Raw genomic sequence first — 25,065 nt, 5'->3', positions numbered from 1 at the left:
ACTTTCTAATTCCCCTCTTTCCCTCACAGCCCCCATTGCAATCCATCGGCAAGCCCTCTGAGCTCTACCCAACAGGGCACCCCAAACCTGACCACTTCTCATCCTCTGCACTGCACACACCCAGCCCAGCCATTCTCAGCCACCACTTGCACTATTGCCATAGCATCTGGAGGGATCGCTGGACCTCAGTTCTGGCCCCGAGTCCCCTCCCACTGTCCATTCATCTCACCACAGCCAAAGTGAGCTTTACAAACAGGAAATATATATGTAACTGTAATACTGAGTTTATGAAAAGATGTTCAATCTCAACAGGCAACTAAACATTTTCAAATTAAAATAACACATTGCACAGTGTAGTGCTTGGCACAAAGTGACTACTCGATGAATATTTATTGTATATGTGAAAAACAATTTTTCATCTAACAATTGGCAAAGAGTTTAAAATAAATTTCGCAGTATTGGCAAGAGCTCACAGAAACAGCACTCTATACACTTCTGGAGAGATTGTGCATTTTTTATCAGGAAATTTGTCTCCAAAGTCTCTGAAATGTCCATATACTTTGAGCAAACACTTTCATATTTAAATTTCTTATTTAAGGATTTAATTAAGGATGTGCACAAAGCTGTATTTATATCCAGTAGTCCAGGCATATTAAGCAGCAGTTTAATTTTACATGTTTAAGAATGAACTTTTCTTTTTTAGGCTATAAAAATTCATCGTGGAATAGAAAGGGGCTTTTCTGTTGTTGAGGGGTATATTTGTTCCCCATTGTTGCTTTAACAGTTTTCCACAAAGTAGTGGCTTAAAACAACACAAATTTACTATGTTACAGTTCTGGAGGTCAGAAGTCAGAAATGGGTCTTACTGGGCCAAAATCAAGTTGTCAGCAGGGCTGTGTTCCTGCCAGAGACTCTAGGAAAGAATCCATTTCCTTGCCTTTTCTAGCTTCTAGAGGCCTCCTACACATATGATGCCTACATTTCTTGGCTCATAGCCTCTTCCTCTATCTTCAAAGCTAGTAACATATCGTCTTCAGATCTCTAATTCTGACCTCCTCTTCTGCCTCCCTCTTCCACTTTAAAGGACCCTTATAATTGCATTAGGCCTACCTCTATAATCCAGAATAATTTCCTGATTTTAAGATCAGCTGATAAGTAGCTTAACTCTTTCTGTAACTTTAATTCCCTCTTGCCATGTAACATAACATAGTCAGAGGTTCTGGGGATTCTGACATGAAAATTTTTGTATTGGCATTATTCTGCCTACCACATGGGATATAAAAATTTTGGTGTCCCTCCATCACCCTGATACCAAAACCAGACAAAGATGTCACAAAAAAAGAAAACTACCGGCCAATATCACTGATGAACATAGATGCAAAAATCCTTAACAAAATATTAGCAAACAGATTCCAAGTGGGGTTTATCCCAGGATGCAAGGATTCTTCAATATATGCAAATCAATCAATGTGATACACCATATTAACAAATCGAAGGAGAAAAACCATGTGATCATCTTAGTAGATGCAGAAAAAGCTTTTGACAAAATTCAACACCCATTTATGATAAAAAACCTCCAGAAAGTAGGCATAGAGGAAACTTACCTCAACCTAATAAAGGCCATATATGACAATCCCACGGCCAACATCATTCTCAATGGTGAAAAACTGAAACCATTTCCTCTAAGATCAGGAACAAGACAAGGCTGATCACTCTCACCACTATTATTCAACATAGTTTTGGAAGTCCTAGCCACAGCAATCAGAGAAGAAAAAGAAATAAAAGGAATACAAATTGGAAAGTAAGAAGAAAAATTGTCACTGTTTGCAGGTGACATGATGCTATACATAGAGAATCCTAAAGATGCTACCAGAAAACTACTAGAGCTAATCAATGAATTTGGTAAAGTAGCAGGATACAAAATTAATGCACAGAAATCTCTTGCATTCCTATACACTAATGATGAAAAATCTGAAAGAGAAATAAAGGAAGCACTCCCATTTACCACTGCAACAAAAAGAATAAAATACCTAGGGATAAACCTACCTAAGGAGACAAAAGACCTGTATGCAGAAAACTCTAAGACACTGATGAAAGAAATTAAAGATGATACAAACAGATGGCGAGGTACACCATGTTCTTGGATTGGAAGAATAAACATTGTGAAAATGACTACACTACCCAAAGCAATCTAGAGATTCAATGCAATCCCTATCAAACTACCCATGGCATTTTTCACAAAACTAGAACAAAAAATTTCACAATTTGTATGGAAACACAAAAGACCCCAAATAGCCAAAGCAATCTTGAGAAAGAAAAACGGAGCTGGAAGAATCAGGCTCCCTGACTTCAGACTATACTACAAAGCTACAGTAATCAAGACAGTATGGTACTAGCACAAAAACAGAAATATAGATCAATGGAACAGGATAGAAAGCCCAGAGATAAACCCATGCACATATGGTCACCTTTTTCTTGATAAAGGAGGCAGGAATATACAATGGAGAAAAGACAGCCTCTTCAATAAGTGGTGCTGGGAAAACTGGACAGCTACATGTAAAAGAATGAAATTAGAACACTCCCTAACACCATACACAAAAGTAAACTCAAAATGGATTAAAGACCTAAATGTAAGGCCAGACACTATAAGACTCTTTGAGAAAAACATAGGCAGAACACTCTATGACATAAATCACAGCAAGATCCTTTTGGACCCACCTCCTAGAGAAATGGAAATAAAAACAAAAATAAACAAATGGGACCTAATGAAACTTAAAAGCTTTTGCACAGCAAAGGAAAACACGAACAAGACGAAAAGACAACCCTCAGAATGGGAGAAAATATTTGCAAATGGAGCAACTGACAAAAGATTAATCTCCAAAAGTTACAGGCAGCTCATGCAGCTCAATATCAAAAAAACAAACAACCCAATCCAAAAATGGGCAGAAGACCTAAATAGACATTTCTCCAAAGAAAATATACGGATTGCCAACAAACACATGAAAGGATGCTCAACATCACTAATCACTAGAGAAATTACAATGAGATATCATCTCACACCAGTCAGAACGGCCATCATCAAAAAATCTACAAACAATAAATGCTGGAGAGGGTGTGGAGAAAAGGGAACACTCTTGCACTGCTGGTGGGAATGTGAATTGGTACAGCCACTATGGAGAGCAGTATGGAGGTTCCTTAAAAAACTACAAATAGAACTACCATACGACCCAGCAATCCCACTACTGGACATATACCCTGAGAAAACCATAATTCAAAAAGAGTCATGTACCACAATGTTCGTTGCAGCTCTATTTACAATAGCCAGGACATGGAAGCAACCTAAGTGTCCATCAACAGATGAATGGATAAAGAAGATGTGGCACATATATACAATGGAATATTAGCCATAAAACGAAACAAAATTGAGTTATTTCCAGTGAGGTGGATGGACCTAGAGTCTGTCATACAGAATGAAGTAAGACATAAAGAGAAAAATAAATACCGTATGCTAACACATATATACGGTATCTAAAAAAAAAATTCCAAAGAACCTAGGGGCAGGACAGGAATAAAGATGCAGACATAGAGAATGGACTTGAGGACGTGGGGAGGGGGAAGGGTAAGCTGGGACAAAGTGAATGAGTGGCACAGACTTACATATACTAACAAATGTAAAATAGATAGCTAGTGGGAAGCAGCTGCATAGCACAGGGAGATTAGCTCGGTGCTTTGTGACCACCTAAAGGGGTGGGATAGGGAGGGTGGGAGGGAGACGCAAGAGGGAGGAGATATGGGGATATATGTATAGCTGATTCACTTTGTTATAAAGGAGAAACTAACGCACCACTGTAAAGCAATTATACTCCAATAAAGATGTTAAAAAAAAAATTTGGTGTCCCTCTTAAGCAAATGATGACCCTTCCAACCTAGAGGCAAGTCTTCAAACTTCAAAAGAAGGCTTGAGACTGGAGTCTCAGGCTACAGATAGGGAACAAGACTTCTCAGCACATCCAGAGTACCTTCATCATGACCATAGTCATGGTGGTTGGTGGTTGAGAATCAGCACTGGTCTTACTGTTTGAAATCCAAATGTTTAGGCAATTATGGTGGCCTGACCTGAGCCCAGGTGGGTATTTGATGCTCAGACCCTACGTTGAATATACTTGAAACAGTCAGGAGGGGGAATGGGCCAGTACTTGAGTTCTTTGGCCATCTGCTCATCAAAGTTGGGGAAACAAAGTTCCAACACAAAATCCATCCAGCAAAAGTAAGGCTGATGCTGTGAGACCAAGCCAATGACAGAAGCCAAGTATAACAGGGATGAAACTGCAATTTAAAATTGAAAAACTAAGCCCACTGAGCTAAAGCACCCACAGTTACTCTTTGCCAGTTGCCCTCATGGGCAGGTCATACTGGTTTAAAGGTACAGATTTGGCTGACATCATTTTTCTCAGAGAAGAAATTCAAACTATACCATTGTTTTGATTTATTTTCCTTTTTTCCCACAAACCAAAGAATCTCAGTGGTTAGAAGATGAAACTTTGGCCCCATGCCAAATGGTAATAGTAATCCCAATGTGGAGGTAGCATTTAGAGTTATATGGTTCCTCCACACACCACCCCCCAGCTTCTTTGCAGGTTACCTACTTGTAGTGTCTACAAAACAAACGTAAATGAGGTGGAAACCCAACATCTTAATGCACACCACTCACATTTCCAAGAATTTGTATTGAACTGACCTCCTTCCATCCAAGTATCATCATCTTTTTTTTTTTCCTGTAATAATGGAATTGCAGTGGTGAAGAAAACGGAATACCATCAGAGTGATGCATGAAACCTCTAGTTTATTCTTCTGTGGCTAAGAGGAAAGAGCTTTAGTGTTCAGCCTTCTGACCAATGTGCTTCCCAGATTTGAATGAGTAAAGTACAGCTACCTTTAGACTAAAATGTGGAAGGTGGGAAGGATTGTATAGGATAGAGATAAAGGAAGAAAGGCACCTCGGCAAATTCTATTTTTCCCAAAAAAGGATCCAGAAAACAAAGCCCATATTTTTATTGTAAACTATTACTAGGTACCCGAATCCTAAAATTTTTAGGCCTTATGAGGCAAGAACCACAAGATATTAATAAGCTAAAAGAAAGCAGGGCAGGGTGGAACCATCCTGAGACTCAATCACAAACATTAGTGTCCGTTTCCCTACCCGGAAGCATCTGTTTGGTTGGTATGAAATCAAATTCTTTTAGTCTGGCCACAAGCTAAGCTAACAGAAAAAACATTTCCTTCGGCCCCGGCTCTCTGCTTCATCCCAGTGCTTGTGTTTCCCACTCAGGGCCAAACTCAGGGGCGAGACTTCTCCTTGCACCACATGAAGGAAGCAGTGTTGAAAGCAAAGCATTTGATTTTAAGAGAGGAAGGCCTGTTCTCAAGGCCTAAACATTTAGCTGTAAAATGTGTAAACCATGTCATGGAATTCTGGCTGTGGTATGTGTCAAGCTAAGAAAACAACATGCCATCTCACCACTCTACCTAACATGGAGGTACAGAGAGGCTGAGACAGATAAACACACATATATATATGTAGTTAGTTACGATATTAAAATATGGGAGCTGCTGGGAAAACTTTGCTGCTGAAAAATTAGAGCTGCCATTGTATAAAAACTGCCTAAATGTTGGCTTGATATCATCATCAGTTAAGCAGTGGTGATAAAAATGTGTTCCTGGGAATGTATATAGATAAAGGAGTATCTTGTTTTTCCATGAGATGTGTTTCTGAAAATGTGCGAGGTAGATTTTTGTAAATAGAACCGTATTAGGCATATGCCCCTATTCTAAAAGCTTTTATAGCACTTACCACCTTCTACCGTGGTCTGTAATTTACTTACCTGTTGCATTTATTGTTCATTGACTCTCCATCCTACTGCAACATGTAGATCTTTGCATATGGTGGCTGCTGCTGCCGCTGCTGTGACTGCTGGCCCAGGACTCAGCTAAGACTTCACCCCCATGGTTTCCTCCTCCACATCTGCAGCTGTCTCCTCTCTACTGCTCCACCTCAGGCCTAGGGTGCTAACTCTAATACTTCATTATCCTAAAGGTGTTACAGGGCTGTTTGGTTCCCAAACAGGGAAGAGGTTCTCCCTTTTACCAACTCCACCCCACAACTGCAGTCCCTACTTGGTGCCCACACAGACTTGCCCTGATATACTATTTCAACCTTAAAATTCCACAACAACTGATACCTACTGGGCACCTACTCTGTGCCAGGCACTGTCCTGGGTGCTTGGGATACAAACAGAGAAAAAAACTCCTGAATTAATTCAACTAACATTTCTTCAGTGTCCGTTGAAATTGATCCCATATTCAATGCCTCTCTGTAAATTTACCCCATTTCTCTACATTTAGAATAAATGTCACTTTGAAATTTCAACCTGACACCAATTTTTGATGGTTGCCTTTAAGACACGCAGGCAATAAGGGCCTATAATACTCCAGGTCTCTGGGGTTTATATTAAAGTATCTTACTTTACACTTACTACAAATGCAGGTGCTCCCCTCCCCTAGGACCCTGGGAAAAGGATCACTGAGTGCAAATGTCACAGGTTCCACAAATCCCATTGTTATTTCAATGAGACTCCTTACACTCCCAAAGTAACCAAAAAGCCACATTGAATTATTACAGAATTCTGAAATAAATCTTTCAATCCTTTCAGAAATTTCTGTCAATCTGCTACCATCTGACCGTACTGGTCCATGACCCACCCCTGTGGAAACTCTTGCCCAGGCAAAGCATTGGAGGTTTTTAGTTGGAGTGTAATTAATGTGCCAAGTCATAATAACTATCATGAAAATATTAGAAAAAGTCAGTATGATGAAAAGCATTCCCTCTTTCTTGAAATTCTTCTCCAGCTTAACCCAATTGCCTAAGTCACTTAGAGGCCTTTAAACAAAATGAAATCCTAATGATGTCTCTTCCATGAATAATTAATTGTTCATGTACAGTCTTCTCAACAAAATCCATTCTCATTAGATTAAAGGTTTCCTCAAGATATGTGAGTTCATTATGGGCATTTTTACCTCCTTCTTGTATCTTTCTTTTTTTGTCCATCTTAACTGTGTCTGTGATCTGAGATTCCATCACCCTGGCAGCCCTCCAAAGAGAAATAGTTGTAGGCAGTTAAAACCTTTGAGAAGTGGTAAATGTCTTACTACTTTAAAACATGGTGGCTTAATTGAGAGAGTAAACAAGTGAAGGACTGAATTTACTGTGGTAAGGAAGGGCGATTTGTTCTTTCAGAGGGAAAAGAGGAGAGGAAAGTAGGGAAGGTATGTTTGTCCACCTTCTTAGAAACAGACTTTTTATCCATGAGTGTTCTGTCTTGCTGAGAAAGCCTTCATGACTGGAAAGTCTTGAGAAGAAAGAACATTATAACAGAACATCTTATAACTTCTTTTCAGATGATGAAATGCAAGATCTTCGACACAATGGGAGGAATTTTAGGGGTCATCTCACATTCATTTGACAAATAACTGAATCCTGTCTGTCACAGTTCCAGCCACTGGACCAAAATGAACCTTGTCACTCTCCCCTTCACAGCCCTGCCTTTTCAGTCTTAACCTCCTCCATCCTCACCCACAAATGTGTACAATTCTTTCAACTGTATTGCTGTATTGCTAAAGAATACTTAGACATAGGGACTTCCCTGGTGGCTCTGTGGTTAAGAATCTGCCTGCCAATGCAGGGGGCACAGGTTGATCCGTGGTCTGGGAAGATCCCACATGCTGCAGAGCAACTAAGCCTGTGTGCCACAACTACTGAGCCTGCACTCTAGAGCCTGCTAGCCACAACTACTGAGCCTGCGTGCCACAATTACTGAGCCTGCGCACCTAGAGCCCATGCTCTGCAATAAGAGAAGCCACAGCAATGAGAAGCCCACGCACCGCAATGAAGAGTAGCCCCCGCTCGGGGCAACTAGAGAAAGCCTGTGCGCAGCAACGAAGACCCAACGCAGCCAAAAATTTTTTTAAAAGACTACTTAGGCATAGTATGAACTTGGCAAATGCTGCACAGAACTTTTTGTTTCACAATATTTTTACATAGCTATACTCATCCAATGGACAAAATTTTGTATTCTCTTTTTTTTCTTTTTTTTTTTTTTTGCAGTATGCAGGCCTCTCACTGTTGTGGCCTCTCCCGTGGCGGAGCACAGGCTCCGGACGTGCAGGCTCAGCGGCCATCACTCACGGACCTAGCCGCTCCGCAGCATGTGGGATCTTCCCTGACCGGGGCACGAACCCGTGTCCCCTGCATCGGCAGGCGGACTCTCAACCACTGCGCCACCAGGGAAGCCCATGCAGTCTCTTTTCTTAATCTAACCTATCATATACATTTTTGAGGTTAAACATAGTCTTTACAACCATCATTTGGAAAAGCTGCATGACATTCCATTGAGTGGACACATGCTACTTTAACAAACCACTATTAATAATACTGTAGTAAGCATCTTTCTGCATAAAACTTTTTTAATATTTAGGATTATTTCCATAGGTTCAACTCTTAGAAGTGGAACTACTGAATCAAAGGATAATATTTAGGTTGTTGAGATATAGTGTGAAAACTTTCCCAAAACACTGCTCCAATTTATATTCCTACGTCTCCTATTCAATTAACAGGATTAATTAACTTTCGATTTAAGGTGGTCATAATGTACAGAAGAGGGTGACTGTGTTTATTGTGAAATGTATCATAGGTACAAAAGGTATATAAAATATATGCAGTTTAATGAATAATAATAAACACCCATTTACCCATTACCCAGTTCAAGAAATAGAATATTATGAATACCTTAGAACCCCCATAGTATACTATAGCAGCTACAGGCAGATCTCATAATTTCGTTAGCTTACATGCTAAAATACATGCACACACATCACACACACACATTTATACCTTGTTCACATCACAGTCCATGCAGGCTAAGGAGCTCTTCTTGACACCTCCAGCAGTAATTTAAGATTTTAGGTTGCTTGCATTTTGTAATTCTACCATCTTGGAGGTTTTTGCTCCTAGTCAAGTATGGCAAATAAGAGGGAGGGCATGACTATTTATAACAGCCAAGACATGGAAGCAACCTAAATGTCCATTGACAGATGAATGGATAAAGAAGATGTGGTACATATACACAATGGAATATTACTCAGCCATAAAAAAGAATGAAGTAATGCCATTTGCAGTGACATGGATGGACCTAGAGATTATCATACTAAGTGAAGTAAGTCAGACAGAAAAAGACAAATATCATATGGTACCACTTATATGTGGAATCTTAAGAAAATGATACAAATGAACTTATTTACAAAACAGAAACAGACTCACAGACTTAGAAAACAAATTTATGGTTACCAAAGGGGAAAGGGAGGGGCAATAAGTTAGGAGTTTGGGTTTAGCATATACACACTACTATATATAAAATAGATAATCAAAAAGGACCTACTGTATAGCACAGGGAACTCAGCTCAATAGTCTGAAAAAGAATAGATATATGTATATGTATAACTGAATCACTTTGTTGTACACCTGAAACTAATACAACATTGTAAATTGACTATACTCCAATACAAAATAAAAATTTTTAAAAACAGAGAGGGCATGGAGAATTCATATCTGCCTTTAACTGCCTTTCTCAAGAAGTGACACATCTCTGCTTTCTTTGGTGAAAACTACCACATGGCCTGAACTTTATGGTAAAGGAGGTTGGCCAACGTGGTCTTCCTTTATATCCAAACTGTGCTACCCATCACACATGGCCTCTGCCACAGTGCCCTTCCCCAAGAGATAACCCCTTCCTGACTTTTGTATTAATCATTCCCTACCTTTTCTTTGTAGTTTAAAAAAATTGATTAGGAAGCACAGACCTAACTGTTGGAGAGAATAATATTGATACTATTATATAAAGGCTCCTGAAAGAAAATAAGATAACAAAGTGTCTGAGTCATAATCTGGCTTCAGCTTCCTTGACAATTTGCAAGAGCCCTTTCTGGGGATGTCAGTGGGCAAGGTCATCAGTGAGTCTTGGAAATCATAAGGATCAGCAAGTTTAGAGCATTTGAAAGAACTATAATTTTGATCATGTACTAGATGTCCATCAGCAATAGACACTTCAGAGGGAGGAGGCTACTCTGTAGTTTTTTCCCTAAATTCACAGTCATCTTCTGTCAGCTGTCAGGAGTATTTTAAAGCTAATCCAAGCATCAAGACAGAGGGAACGCATGTCACTTTAATGATATGTAGTCAGGACAAGCCAAGTGCTAAGAATCTGGGCCAGTCTTGCCCAGACATTTAGTCCCAAGGTCACAAGGATGGTCGTAAGGCAGCAGGGATCTTGGAATTCACAGTTCTCAGCATATGGTGGCTGCCTTCTCTGTCTGCAAGTGGCTGCCATCCTGGGAACTTCCTTCATCATCACCCAGTGGATTCCCTTCACCTCTCTCTGATATTGAATCTGCCCTCTCTGCTATTGATTCCAGTACCCCATGGCTTCTTTTTTGTTTGTTTACTCTGTTCTTTTTTAATTCCTCGAACTTAGTAAGTATAGTTAATTTAAAGTCTGTAACTCTTAATTCCAAAATCTGGAGTCCTGAGGATCTTTCCAATTCTCTGTTTTTTCTGCAGAAACACATCCTCCAGCAGCTTCTTCAGAAAGGATGCAGGAGAAGTCAGTTTTTAGAAAATCTATATGCTTTTTTGAGGTTACAACATAGTCTTTACAACCATCATTTAGAAAGACTGTACAGCATTCCATTAAGTGGATATGCCCTTGTTTACCAAACCATGCCCTTTTTAGACATTCATATTGTTTCCCATTTTTATTACTATTAACAGTGCTGCAATGAGCATCTTTCTGCATCTGCATGCCTACTGTGGACCAGGTACTCTCGTGGGCACTGTAGAGAGTCAGACACAGTCTAGTGGGCACAAAACAAGGAGGAGGCAGCAAAGGGAAGAGGGGTGTATACATGTGCTTAATAAAGAGACAAGTGATTGTGCCCCTAAGAGTCTGAGGCACAAAACAGCCTACTGCAAAACCTAACTTCCTCTGCAGTCTTTATTCCAACTTAATTATTACCTATGCAGTTTTGCATTTTAATACATATTCATCTTTGATGGTTTTGACATTAAATAGTAAATCTTTTAAATTATTTACAATGATCTTACTATGGCACCAATATCAATTAACACTTTTCTGTGTATATCCCCACGTCCACATCCTGCACAACCCACCTCTCGAATTCCAGTCTTGCCAACTGAAAGAGCTCCCAGTGGCCAAGGCTGGAACAATTTGAGCAATGAAATAAAGAAGTTCTGGATTAAAATCCAAAGTATAGAATAAATAAGTAGTCATGAGTTCATACTGACATATAAATGATTGAAAAAATAAATAAAAGGGAGAGAAGAGACAAATCTCCCATGCAGAAAAATTCCAAATAGTTTATGTAGATACTCTGCCCTCAAAGTGGCAGAGCAGAACTCCCAGCTCCTTAAATGTGGACTGCACACAATGACTTCCCTCCAAAGAGCACAAGATAGAAAGGGAGAAAATAAGAGTGACTTTACGGTGGAGAAGTCTGACAAACACTACCTCAGTCAGGTGACCAAGGTCAACATCAAGAGTGATAGGTCATGCTGATGGTGTGTGTGCTCTTGATATGATGTGATGGAAATGTCATTTTACCTCTGTGCTCTTCCCTAAAAAAAAAACATGACCCCACTTTAACTATGAGAAAAATATCAGACAAATCCCAAAGGAGGGACATCCTACAAAATACCTGACCAGTACTCCTCAAAACTGTCAAGGTCATCAAAAAGTTACAAAAATCGTCTGAGAAATGGTCACAGCCCAGAGTAGTTTAAGTAGACATGAAAACTAAACTTACTGTGGTAGCCTAGAGAGGATTCTGGAACAGAAAAGGCACATTGGATAAAGACTAAGGAAATAAAGCATGCACTTGAGTTAATAACAATATATCAGTATTGGTTCATTAATTGCAACAAATGTACCATACCAATGTTAAGATGTTAATAATGAGGGAAACTGGCTGCAGGGTATGTGAGAACTCTTTGTACTTTCTTTGCAATTTTTTCTGTAAATCTACAACTTCTAAAAGTTCATTTTTTTAAAAGTTAAAGAAAAAGGTCAATGAAACATTAAGCAGCTGAGGCCATTTTTATCTATATATGTTTTAGTTTTAGCCACTAATGATTATATCCCTGTAATAAAAAATGAGGACTGAAGAAAACTATTTCCCAAGAGAATTACTAAGTAAGGCTTAAGGCATAGGGTGCCATCTCATTATCAAATACCATGGTCTCATCACTGAATTTTCTGCTAAATTGTCCTGAAGTAGAGGCTGTCAAAAATTTAAATGGCCCTTGTCTGAAAAACAGTGGTCTGATTCAGTCATCAGGAGCCAACTCTGAGTATAGAAAGACAGTGAGACAACAATGCTTAACTCCTTCAGGAGACACTCTCTTCTCTCTTCCCCCCAACCACCCCCCCACACACACAGCACCCTTGAGTCACCTATACAAGTGGTTATTTTTATTCTCTGTATTTTTCTGTGTTTGAAATATTCCATAATAATGTTAAGGTAACGTTTTCATAAATTATTTTCCTATTGAGCTTTCAGACTCAATAATTTCAGACTTGAAAAACAGTTGCAAAATAATACAAGAATTCATGTACATCTTTCACCCACCTTCCCCAAATGTTAACATTTTATATAGCCACAGTACGATAATGAAAACCAAGAAACTAACTTGAAGCAATACTATTAGCTAATCTACAGACTATGTTCAAATGTCACCAGTTGTCCCACTGATGTCCTTTTTCTGGTCCAGGATCCCAATCCAGGATCCCACATTGCATTTGGTTGCCATGCCTCCAATGTAAAGCAGTTTCTTAGACTTTGTCTTTCATGCCCTTAACACTTTTGCAGAGTCAAAATAATACAGTTAAACCCATCAAGTTTATGACTATCTCTCCAAAACAGTTTTGTTAAAGGAAGCTCTTCAGATAATTGCCAGCACATCAGGGAAGAGCCTTGATATGGGTTCTAAGCCCAGGTGACTCTGTAACCTCAAGGAAGTCCCCAGAAGGGGCAGGAGGAGGATAGGAAAGTGGCTGAGCAGGGGCAGACTATACCCCAGTAGGATTACTGAGTTTTTAAATCTACAGTCTTCTGAATACCTACTGCAGTGCCAAGTTCCTAGATGCCTAGAAACCTCACCTCACTCGCAGGAACTTCTGAGATAGGGGAGCTCATTGTGGATGAGTGTGTGCCCAAGTCCACTCACCAGGGCTTGGTGAAGCCAGGAGTTCAACCCAAGACTGTCTGAGGAAAGCCCAGGCTGTCAGTACTACACATCCTGAAGCTCACTGAGGGTCACACTCTCTAGCCTTCTCAGAGTTTAGCATCAAGGATCAGAATGTCAGGGCCATGAGAGGGGTTCCTTTGTTCCATGCTTTCTCATGCTACTTTGAAGTAGCATCCTGCCCTCCAGTGCCCCCAGGCTCTGAAATCACCTTCCTCTGGGCCCACAGCAGAAAAGATTTATGGTGTTACACCACCATCTAGTGCTAAAAGTAGTACAGTGCAACAACACTATCCCCACACTTCTGAAGATATAACAAGTCATTTAGCAGAGGCTGACAACCTTGAAGAAGCAACACACCAAGATTTAATCAATGTACTCTAATAGTGTAACAAGCCAATGTGGTTTATTGGGAAGAGGCAATGGAGTCAAATGGACCAGGAGAGAATCCCTTTCCTGTTCTAACTTAAAGTGACTTGTTAAGTCTCTGAATGTCCCTGAACATTATTTTCCTCATATTTAAAATGGGGCTCATAATATCTACATGTAAAGTTGTTATACCTTGATGAGTACTAGGTTCACAGTAGACCCCCAATGAATGTGTATTCCTCCTCACACTCCTCTCTAACCCCTTGTGCACAATTCGCATGACAACCTAGAGTCATCAAAATTGAAGGGATAGTTTGTGAGAGGTTCGATATGTTTATCCATAAAGTCAGACAGATTGTAAATTTCAGAGGCCAGATTGCATAGAGTTTAGAGCAGGGACTCTGGCAGGGCCTGCCTTGTTTTGAATACCAGCTCTGCCAGTTGCTGGGTTTTCCATCTGTAAAACAGAAATGGTAATAAAGATACCTACCTCTTAGGGTTGTTGTGAGGGTTAAATAAGTTAATACCTGCAAAGCACTTAGAACAGTAAGCATTTGATAAGTGTAACCTATTATTAATAACATTTCTTAATAATGCTGACCCCAAAAAAACAGGGGTCAGGGTGGGAAAGCTCCAAGCCAGTATTTATTTGATTCATAAGAAGAAAATGTTACATGTTACATTTCTCCTCCTTTTGAATACTACTACTCTATCCCTTGTGTTTTCCCCTAAACATACACACATACACAAGCACACACATTCTATCTTCAAATACTTTGAATCTGGTGCCTCTTGACTAAGTTAGCTTCCTGGTCCATCTCCAAGCGGAGGCGGGGCCTTTGTGAACTTCACAAACAGCTCAAATGCCTGAGTGAGCTGCATACCCTCTTATTCTAATAATGCTTCCTCCCTTAACTTCTACTTTGGATACTAAATATACCAGTTTCCTGTTGGTTCATATTTGCATGAGAAGTCTTTTTCCATCTTTTTACTTTCAACCTTCTTGTATCCTTATACTTAAGGCATGTTGCTTTTAAGTCTCAGAATTAGGTTTTGTTCTTCTTGTAGTTGATTTCTAATCTCATAGCACAAAAAAAAGAATTCAGAGTAATGATAGTAAATATGATCCAAGATCTTGGAAAAAGAACGGAGGCATCAAGAAGATACAAGAAATGTTTAACAAAGACCTACAAGAAGTAAAGAATACAGATGAACAGTACAACAGCTGAAATGAAAAATACACTAGAAGGAATCAATAGCAGAATAACTGGCAAAAAAAAAAATGTATAAGTGAGCTGGGAGACAGAATGGTGGAAATCACTGCTGCAGGACAGAATAAAGAAAAAAGAATGAAAAGAAATGAGGACAGTCTAAGAGACCACTGGGACAACATTAATCACACCAACATTTGCATTATAGGGGTCCCAGGAGGAGAAAGGACCTGAGAAAATATTTGAAGATATAATAGCTGAAAAGGAAACAGTCACCCCAGTTCAGGAAGTACAGAGTCCCAGCAGGATAAACCCAAGGAGGAACATGCTGAGACAGATAGTAATCAAATTGACAAAAATTAAAGACAAAAAATATTAAAAGCAACAAATAACATACAAAGGAATTCCCAGGTTTTGTTTTTTAAGCTGACAATATTGTCTTTAAGTTGTAATATTTAGTCCATTAATGCTTGATGTATTGATGAATTTGGATTTAAATCCACCTTCTTAACTTTTTGTTTTCTGTTTGTTCCCATCTGTTCTTTTTTCTCCTTTCTTGCCTTCATTTGGATTTTAAATTTCCATATTCCTTTTCTATTATCCTGTTAGTTTTACATTCTTTTATTAACTAGCATAGAAATTGAAACATGCTCCCTCGTTTATTCATTTCTAATATTAATTAGTGTCTTAACCATTTCCATTTCCAAGACAATTCAAGGACCTCAGAATACTCAATTCCATTTACCTCTCATCAGACTTATATGCTATTTTTGTCATGTATTTTAATTCTTTATACATGTAAGACCCCATAAAGCATAAATGTATTATCTTATGGCAATATTCTTTTAGATTTATGCACAAATTTACCTTTCCATTGCTTTTCAGTTTCTTTCTGCACCTCCAAGCTGTGATCTGTGATAATTTCCCTTCTGCCCAAACACCCATTAGTATTTTCCTTTAGGACTTCTAGTACTTTCCAGTGGTGACAAAATCTGTTTTCATTTGCCTGAAAATGTCTTTTGAAGGATATTTTTGCTGCACATAATCTTCTATGTTGGCTATTATTTTCTGTAAGCTCTCTGAAAATATCACCTACTAGGTTTACTCATTGTTGCTCCTTTGAAAGTGATCTACATTTCCCTCTGGCTACTTTTAAAATTTGTTTTTCAGCAGTTTTACTCTGAAGTAATTAGCTGTGATTTTCTTTGTATTTATCCTGCTTGGAAGCCTAGAACATTTCCTACATCTGTGGCTCAATGTCTTTCATCAGTTTTGGAAAATTCTTAGCCATTATCTCTTCAAATATTCTGTCTGCCCTGTTCTCCCCCAGCATCATTCTGGATATTTTTTTTTTTTGACCTTTCAGTTTACTAATTCTGTCTTAAACTGTGACTATCAATGCCATCTACTGATTTCTTAATTTCAGCTATATTATTTTTCAATTCTAGAATTTTCTTTTTATATAATTTCCAGTTCTCTACTGAAATTTCTCCATCTTGTCATGTAAATCCTTGATCATTTTAATCACAGTTATTCTAAGGTCTCTGTCAGATAATGCTAAATATCTTTTTTTTCTTTGCTGTAAATTTTACAATATAATTTAATTTTTACATTTTATTTAAGGGTAATTTTTTTTTCGCAACTCATACAAACACACTGTATTTTATTTTTACAAGAGATAAATAAACTGACACCAAGCATTGTAAATGGATGACCACAACAAAAGCAACAATGATTGCAATTAACAAACACGAAACACACTCATACTATGTCATAATATTGACATTCAGTCCAATAATCCTCTACTGTAACAGCTCCTTTACTTTGCAGTGAAAATTGATTTGTATATTTTTTGCCTCTGAATCCTTGTGGGATTTTTTTTTTTATTCAAACAGAAAGTCACAAAAATTATACTCATCCTCATCAGTTCACTCAGTCCCATGTAATTAATTTTTTTAATCTTAATCTTTTGTTAGCAGTTTTATGAATTCATCAGTTTTCCATTAGAGTTGTGAAAATGCTTATTCATTCAGTTCAGCAGTATAGTCAGTTACCAGAAAACTGTACTTGTCAGAGTCTTTTCCATGAATTCCTTGAAGATGAAACCCTTTTATAGGAACATTTTGCGAAAGCATCAGAGTACACCCAGAACTGTCTGTAAATGACAAAAGACTTAAAAATGAGCACAGTTAAAGATTTGATGAAAGTTCATAATAATGCAATTGGCAAGGAAATTTAGTTATTTCTGAGATATACATTTTAAAGTAATAACTAGAATTATGACTTATAACATTATACCAGAATATATAAGATTTTTAGAAATTTCATGTAATGTCTGAAACATTTATATTAACATATTTCCATACAAATAACCCAAAGAAAGTTTAGTATTAGTTGGGTTTTTTTGTTGTTTGTTCATTTGTTTATACTGCAGGTTCTTATTAGTCATCAGTTTTTTTGTGTGGATTTTTTTTGTTTTTCTTGTGGTACGCGGGCCTCCCACCGCTGCAGCCCCTCCCACAACGAAGCACAGGCTCCAGATGTGCAGGCCCAGCGGCCATGGCCCACGGACCCAGCCATGCCACGGCACGCGGGACCCTCCCGAACCAGGGCACAAACCCGCGCCCCCCACACCAGCAGGCGGACCCCCAACCACTGCGCTGCCAGGGAAGCCCCAGTCATCAGTTTTATACACATCAGTGTATACATGTCAATCCCAATCGCCCAATTCAGCACACCACCATCCCCACCCCACCACGGTTTTCCCCCCTTGGTGTCCATACGTTTATTCTCTACATCTGTGTCTCAACTTCTGCCCTGAAAACCAGTTCAACTATACCATTTTTCTAGGTTCCACATACATGCATTAACATACGATATTTGTTTTTCTCCTTCTGACTTACTTCACTCTGTATGAGAGTCTCTAGATCCATCCATGTCTCAACAAATGACTCAATTACGTTCCTTTTTATGGCTGACTAATATTCCATTGTATATATGTACCACATCTTCTTTATCCATTCATCTGTCAATGGGCATTTAGGTTGCTTCCATGACCTGGCTATTGTAAATAGTGCTGCAGTGAACATTGGGGTGCATGTATCTTTTTGAATTACAGTTTTCTCTGGGTATATGCCCAGTAGTGGGATTGCTGGATCATACGGTAATTCTATTTTTCATTTTTTAAGGAGCCTCCATACTGTTCTCCATAGTGACTGTATCAGTTTACATTCCCACCAACAGTGCAAGAGGGTTCCCTTTTCTCCACACTCTCTCCAGCATTTGTTGTTTGTAGATTTTCTGAGGATGCCCATTCTAACTGGTGTGAGGTGATACCTCATTGTAGTTTTGATTTGCATTTCTCTATTAATTAGTAATGTTGAGCAGCTTTTCATGTGCTTCTTGGCCATCTGTATGTCTTCTTTGGAGAAATATCCATTTAGGTCTTCTGCCCATTTTGGGATTGGGTTCTTTGTTTCTTTAATATTGAGCTGCATGAGCTGTTTATATATTTTGGAGATTAATCCTTTGTCCGTTGATTCGTTTGCAAATATTTTCTCCCATTCTGAGGGTTGTCTTTTTGTCTTGTTTATGGTTTCCTCTGCTGTGCAAAAGCTTTGAAGTTTCATTAGGGTCCATTTGTTTATTTTTGTTTTTATTTCCTTTAATCTAGGAGGTGGATCAAAAAAGATCTTGCTGTGACTTATGTCAAAGAGTGTTCTTCCTATGTTTTCCTCTAAGAGTTTTCAGTCTTACACTTAGGTCTTGAATCCATTTTGAGTTTATTTTTGTGTATGGTGTTAGGGAGTGTTCTAATTTCATTCTTTTACATGTAGCTGTCCAGTTTTCCCAGCACCACTTATTGAAGAGACTGTAGTTTCTCTGTTGTATATCTTTGCCTCCTTTGTCATAGATCAGTTGACCATAGGTGCGTGGGTTGATCTCTGGGCTTTCTAACTTGTTCCATTGATCTATGTTTCTGATTTTGTGCCAGTACCATATTGTCTTGATTACTGTAGCTTTGTAGTATACTCTGAAGTCAGGGAGTCTGATTCCTCCAGCTCCATTTTTTCCCCTCAGGACTGCTTTGGCTATTCGGGGTCTTTTGTGTCTGCATACAAATTTTGAGATGATTTGTTCTAGTTCTGTAAAAAATGCCATTGGTAATTTGATAGTGATTGCATTGAATCTGTAGATTGCTTTGGGTAGTATAGTCATTTTCCCATTATTGATTCTTCCAATCCAAGAACGTGGTATATCTCTCCATCTGTTCATATCATCTTTAATTTTTTTCATCAGTGTCTTACAGTTTTCTGCATACAGGTCTTTTGTTTCCCTAGGTAGGTTTATTCCTAGGTATTTTATTGTTTTTGTTGCAATGGTAAATGGGAGTGTTTTCATAATTTCTCTTTCAGATTTTTCATCATTAGTGTATAGGAATGCAAGAGATTTCTGCACTTTTTAAATTTTGTATCCTGCAACTTTACCAAATTCACTGAGTAGCTCTAGTACTTTTTTGGTGGCATTTTTAGGATTCTCTATGTATAGTATCATGTCATCGGCAAACAGTGAGTTTTACTTCTTCTTTTCCAATTTGTATTCCTTTTACTTCTTTTTCTTCTCTGATTGCTGTGGCTAGGACTTCCAAAACTATGTTGAATAATAGTGGTGAGAGTGGACATCCTTGTCTCGTTACTCATCTTAGAGGAAATGGTTTCAGTTTTTCATCATTGAGAATGATGTTTGCTGTGGGTTTGTTATATATGGCCTTTATTAGATTGAGGTAGGTTCCCCCTCTGCCCTCTTTCTGGAGAGTTTTTATCATAAATGGGTGTTGAATTTTGTCAAAAGCTTTTTCTGCATCTATTGAGATGATCATATGGTTTTTATTCTTCAATTTGTTAATATGGTGTATCACATTGATTGATTTGCATATATTGAAGCATCCTTGCATCCCTGGGATAAATCCCACTTGATCATGGTGTATGATCCTTTCAATGTGTAGTTGGATTCTGTTTGCTAGTATTTTGTTGAGGATTTTTGATTCTATATTCATCAGTGATATTGGTCCATAATTTTCTTTTTTTGTAGTATCTTTGTCTGGTTTTGGTATCAGGGTGATGGTGGCCTCATGGAATGAGTTTGGGAGTGTTCCTTCCTTTGCACTTTTTGGGAAGAGTTTGAGAAAGATGGGTGTTAGCTCTTCTCTAAATGTTTGATAGAATTCACCTGTGAAGCCATCTGGTCCTGGACTTTTGTTTGTTGGAAGATTTTTAATGACAGTTGCAATTTCATTACTTGTGATTGGTCTGTTCGTATTTTCTGTTTTTTCCTGGTTCAGTCTTGGAAGGTTATACCTTTCTAAGAATTTGTCCATTTCTTCCAGGTTGTCCATTTTATTGGCATAGAGTTGCTTGTAGTAGTCTCTTAGGATGCTTTGTATTTCTGCGGTGTCTGTTGTAACTTCTCCTTTTTCTTTTCTAATTTTATTGATTTGAGTCCTCTCCCTTTTTTTCTTGATGAGTCTTGCTAATGGTTTATCAATTTTGTTTATCTTCTCAAAGAACCAGCTTTTAGTTTTATTGATCTTTGCTATTGTTTTTTGTTTGTTTGTTTCTATTTCATTTATTTCTGCTTTGATCTTTATGTTTTCTTTCCATCTGCTAATTTTGGGTTTTGTTTGTTCTTCTTTCTCTAGTTCCTTTAGGTGTAAGGTTAGATTGTTTATTTGAGATTTTTCTTATTTCTTGAGGTAGGCTCGTATAGCTATAAATTTCCCTCTTAGAACTGCTTTTGCTGCATCCCATAGGTTTTGGATCGTCGTGTTTTCATTGTCATTTGTCTGTAGGTATTTATTTATTTCCTCTTTGATTTCTTCAGTGATCTCTTGGTTATTTAGTAACGTATTGTTTAGCCTCCATGTGTTTGTGCTTTTTTACAGTTTTTTCCTGTAATTCATTTCTAACCTCATATCATTGTGGTCAGAAAAGATGCTTGATATGATTTCAATTTTCTTAAATTTACTGAGGCTTGATTTGTGACCCAAGATGTGATCTATCCTGGAGAATGTTCCATGCGCACTTGAGAAGAAAGTGTAACCTGCTGTTTTTGGATGGAATGTTGTATAAATATCTATTAAATCTATCTGGTCTGTTGTGTCATATAAAGCTTCTGTTTCCTTATGGATGATCTGTCCATTGGTGTTAAATGAGGTGTTAATGTCTCCCACTATTATTGTGTTACTGTCAATTTTGTCTTTTTATAGCTGTTAGCAATTGCCTTATGTATTGAGGTACTCTTATGTTGGGTGCATATATCTTTATAATTGTTATATCTTCTTCTTGGATTGATCCTTTGATCGTTATGTAGTGTCCTTCCTTGTCTCTTGTAACATTCTTTATTTTAAAGTCTATTTTATCTGATATGAGTATTCCTACTCCAGCTTTCTTTTGATTTCCATTTGCATGGAATATCTTTTTCCATCCCCTCACTTTCAGTCTATATGTGTCCCTAGGTCTGAAGCGGGTCTCTTGTAGACAGCATATATATGGATCTTGTTTTTGTATCCATTCAGCAAGCCTGCAAGCCTATGTGTTTTTGTTGGAGCACTTAATCCATTCACATTTAAGGTAATTATCGATATGTATGTTCCTATGACCATTTTCTTGGTTGTTTTGGGTTTGTTTTTGTAGATCCTTTTCTTCTCTTGTGTTTCCCACTTACAGAAGTTCCTTTAGCATTTGTTGTAGAGCCGGTTTGGTGGTGCTGAATTCTCTTAGCCTTTGCTTGTCTGTAAAGCTTTTGATTTCTCCATCGAATCTGAATGAGATCCTTGCCGGGTAGAGTAATCTTGGTTGTAGGTTCTTTCCTTTCATCACTTTAAGTATATCATGCCACTCCCTTCTGGCTTGTAGAGTTTCTGATGAGAAATCAGCTGTTAACCTTATGGGAGTTTCCTTGTATGTTATTTTTCGTTTTTCCCTTGCTGCTTTCAGTAATTTTTCTTTGTCTGTAATTTTTGTCAGCTTGATTACTATGTGTCTTGGTGTGTTTCTCCTTGGGTTTATCTTGTATGGGACTCTGTGCTTCCTGGACCTGGGTGGCTATTTCCTTTCCCATGTTAGGGAAGTTTTCAACTATAATCTCTTCAAATATTTTCTCGTGTCCTTTCTCTCTGTTCTTCTGGGACCCCTATAATGGGAATGTTGTTGTGTTTAATGTTGTCCCAGAGGTCTCTTAGGCTGTCTTCATTACTTTTCATTCTTTTTTCTTTATTCTGTTCTGCAGCAGTGAATTCCACCATTCTGTCTTCCAGGTCACTTATCCATTCTTCTGCCTCAGTTATTCTGCTATTGATTCCTTCTAGTGTATTTTTCATTTCAGTTATTGTATTGTTCATCTCTGTTTGTTTGTTCTTTAATTCTTCTAGGTCTTTGTTAATCATTTCTTGCATCTTCTTGATCTTTGCCTCCATTGTTTTTCCAAGGTCCTGGATCATCTTCACTATCATTATTCTGAATTCTTTTTGTAGAAGGTTGCCTATCTCCACTTCATTTAGTTGTTTTTCTGGGGTTTTATCTTGTTACTTCATCTGGTACGTAGCCCTCTGCCTTTTCATCTTGTCTGTATTTCTGTGAATGTGGTTTTTGTTCCACAGGCTGCAGGATTGTAGTTCTTCTTGCTTCCGCTCTCTGCCCTCTGTTGGATGAGGCTATCTAAGAGGCTTGATGGGAGAGACTGGTGGTGGGTAGAGCTGACTGTTGCTCTGGTGGGCAGAGCTCAGTAAAACTTGAATCCACTTGACTGTTGATGGGTGGGGCTGGGTTCCCTCCCTATTGGTTGTTTGGCCTGATGCAACCCAACACTGGAGCCTACCTGGGCTCTTTGGTGGGGCTAATGACAGACTCTGGGAGGACTCATGCCAAGGAGTACTTCCCAGAACTTATGCTGCCAGTGTCCTTTTCCCCACAGTGAGCCAGAGCCCCCCACCACCTCTGCAGGAGACCCTCCAACACTAGCAGGTAGGTCTGGTTCAGTCTCCCCCGGGGTCACTGCTCCTTCCCCTGGGTCCCAATGCACACACTCCTTTGTGTGTGCCTCCAAGAGTGGAGTCTCTGTTTCCCCCAGTCGTGTCGAAGACCTGCAATCAGTTCCCACTAGGCTTCAAAGTCTGATTCTCTACGAATTCTTGCTCCCGTTGCTGGACCCCCAGCTTGGGAAGCCTGGCGTGGGGCTTAGAACCTTCACTCCAGTGGGTGGACTTCTGGGTATAAGTGTTCTCCCGTCTGTGAGTCACCCACCCAGCCGTTATGGGATTTGATTTTACTGTGATTGCACCCCTCCTACCATCTCATTGTGGCTTCTCCTTTGTCTTTGGATGTGGGGTATCTTTTCTGGTGAGTTCCAGTGTCTTCCTGTCAATGATTGTCCAGCAGCTAGTTTTGATTCTGGTGTTCTCGCAAGAGGGCGTGAGAGCACATCCTTCCACTCTGCCATCTTGGTTCCTCTCCTCAATGCTAAATATCTTAATTTTCTGAGGGTTATCTGTTTTACTTTCTCCTTTTTGGTCAAATCTTATGTTTTTGTATTCCTAGTTATTCTTTTTTTATTCCTGAATAGACTTTGAAATAATGATAGAGAAAATTTGAGAAATTGCATATTATCTTTCTTCAGGGGGGATTTATTTTTGCTTGTGGCTGTCCACTAGGTTTGGGGCCAATTGCCTCATTCAGTTAGGGACTGAGATGATTTGAGGCTGGGCTTCAGTCCTTGTGAGGACAGATCCATTTCCAGTTCACATTCACTCAAGTGGTACCCTTTGGAGATTAAATAAAAAGCCTAGGGTGTTTAAAGGACATTTCTTCTTGGTGCAGCCAGAACTCTAATTTTTGTTTCCTATGAGTCTACCAAAAATTTTGCTCAGCTTCTCTCACTTGTTCTTGAATTAGCAAGTGCTTTTAGGGGTAAAATGTGGCACCAAATGTCGGTCTCATCTGTGTGGAATATTGGTCCCTGCTTTGTTGATAGCTTTCTGACACCTTATTAGATATCTATATTCTGACTTTTCTGGTTTTCTCAGCAGAGGGCTTGGTGCAAAACGAGTTAATCACCCATTGCTGGAAGCTAAAGTCTCTACATGCTTTATTTGAATGATTAATTTTAAGGAATTCAAGTTCTGAAGTAAAATAGACTTTATTGTGTCACTTACTGCCTATAGGACTTTAAGTGAGCTATTTAACCTCTTTGAGTCTTAGTTTCCTCATCTGGAAAATGGAAGTAACAGTAGCACCTACCTTGAATTGTTTTAAGGATTTTTTTTAAATGCAGGTATAGTATTCAGCACAGAGCCAGGAATATAACTAATGTTCATATGTTAGTAATAACAATTTTTAAAGCATTATAATGGTTTTTATTGTTAATTATATAAATTAACACATAATGGCAGCCTCTCTCCTATGCACCCTCTGTGAGGAGGGTAACTGGTAAAGACCCTATACAGATCTTAATTTTTCCAACTTTCCTATGGCTTTGGAATACCTGAGTGGAATGGCTTACTGTACCACATGAAATAGTTTATGCAGGCATCAGTATGTTCATTTTGGAAAGTAGATCAGCTGGAGTAAGAGAGTTAGAATTTAGCAGCAGGATCAAGGAAGTAAGCTTTGGCAAGAAGACTCATGAAACTGACACCCTAGACTGGGGCCTCCAAGACTTATCCCCCAAGTGTGATGCGAGACAGTAACCACCAAGATTTGCTCTGGAAGGAGTCAGATCTTTTGCTGCCCTCCCCCTGTTAGGGATGAGACCTCATTGTGCTGGGAAAAGCTTTCTATCTACTTCCTAAGACTCCTGGACAGTAGAGAAGCTCCAGAAACCCTAATTATTCTGGGCTCTCTTTGTAAGAAAAACCTTTATTTAAAAAACCTTTTATTTTAAAGATTCTATAGTGTTTTAATAAAAAAGGCTTGCATTGCTCCACAACACTTATGTTTAAGAAGCATCATCATTTATTCCTCCTTTTTAAATATTTTTAAATGCTACTGTTATTATACACTTTAAAAATCTGTTGAGAGTGGACCTCATTTTAAACATTCTTACCACAATTCTTTTTTTTAT

The sequence above is a fragment of the Lipotes vexillifer genome, unplaced genomic scaffold (assembly GCF_000442215.2).
Source record: "Lipotes vexillifer unplaced genomic scaffold, Lipotes_vexillifer_v1.1 scaffold822, whole genome shotgun sequence".
NCBI classification, from domain to species: Eukaryota; Metazoa; Chordata; class Mammalia; order Artiodactyla; family Lipotidae; genus Lipotes; species Lipotes vexillifer.
The sequence above is the reverse complement of the archived record's forward strand: the minus strand, read 5'-3'. Positions refer to the sequence as shown.